Genomic DNA, 1,252 nt, shown 5'->3' on the forward strand with positions numbered 1-1,252 from the left:
CACTCATAAGGTAATCAACACCCATAACCAATAATAACCAATCAACAACCCAAATCTATCACAGTTCATGCTTTTCTAACGAACCCATCAACTCATATCTCATGAAATAGAGTCTATAATCATTAATTCAATGATAGAATCGATTAGAGGGTGAAGATATTACCTTTTTGACGTTCAATCTTCTTGAATTCGAGTTCTAGGGTTTCTTCTCTCAACAATGGTGTCCCAATTGAATATCTAATGATATGGAGGGTTTAACCATGTTAATAAGATGTTGGCAAATTGAAATTAACTCAGAATCACCATTAGAACTTACCTTGGATGGTGGAGGGACCTTTAAGGAGTTAGGTTTTTGAGAGCTTTCCTTTCTAGGGCAAGTTTTTATGTTTTGGGGCTGTGGGGGACGAAATATAGCTAAAAAAAATGACTTTCCAAGTCGGCCACCGCGTTCCAGTAAGCGCAAAGCAGTAAATCGCTGGGACACTGCCTCACGACCGCGGTCGCGGTAAAGCGCGGCCGAACGCGGTGGTTACGCACCATTCTGTAAAACGGTCATAACATTTTGCACAGAGCTCCGTTTGGGCTCCACAATATATCGTTGGAAAGCTATTTCAAAGGCCTACATCTTTCATGCTTTGAATTTTCCCAAATTCCTTACACATTTTCACTAAACCCTGCTGGAAGACAGACCTTCTGCAAACTTAGTCGATTTTGTCAAATCTTATGCACCTCACTTTCCATCTCGATTTTGAAACAACTATTTTCACGAATAATCATCTCATAGGACTTCATATGTCTAAAATATCAAATTAATACCCATTTAACATATCCACACCTAGTCCGAATGTACGGGGTGTTACATGTTCTTATCAGAGGTCCAGATCCCCTTTTTTGTTCTCTATCTCTTCCTATTTATAAGAGATATTTCCCAGAAACCCTAAAAAGTACAAATTAAGAAATATTCTTTGGATATTCCTTATGTCCATATCTAAACCTATCCTACCGTTATTTCTTCATCTCAACTATCCGTCCTTGGCATCAACCATCTCCAGAGCAGCCTCCTGCTATTACACGACGGTCGACCCCGTCCATGGTCTCGCTTATCCATTACTGCCAAGTCGCCAAATTTAGACCAATACAGATACGATATTATTTTTATAGCTTCTATGCTATCACTGACCTATTGTCTATTATTTATTTTTCTTCTTGAGTTGAGAGTCTTTCGGAAACTGCCTCTTACCCTTCCGGAATA

Source organism: Nicotiana attenuata, chromosome 6, assembly GCF_001879085.1.
Source record: "Nicotiana attenuata strain UT chromosome 6, NIATTr2, whole genome shotgun sequence".
In the NCBI taxonomy this organism is placed as follows: domain Eukaryota; kingdom Viridiplantae; phylum Streptophyta; class Magnoliopsida; order Solanales; family Solanaceae; genus Nicotiana; species Nicotiana attenuata.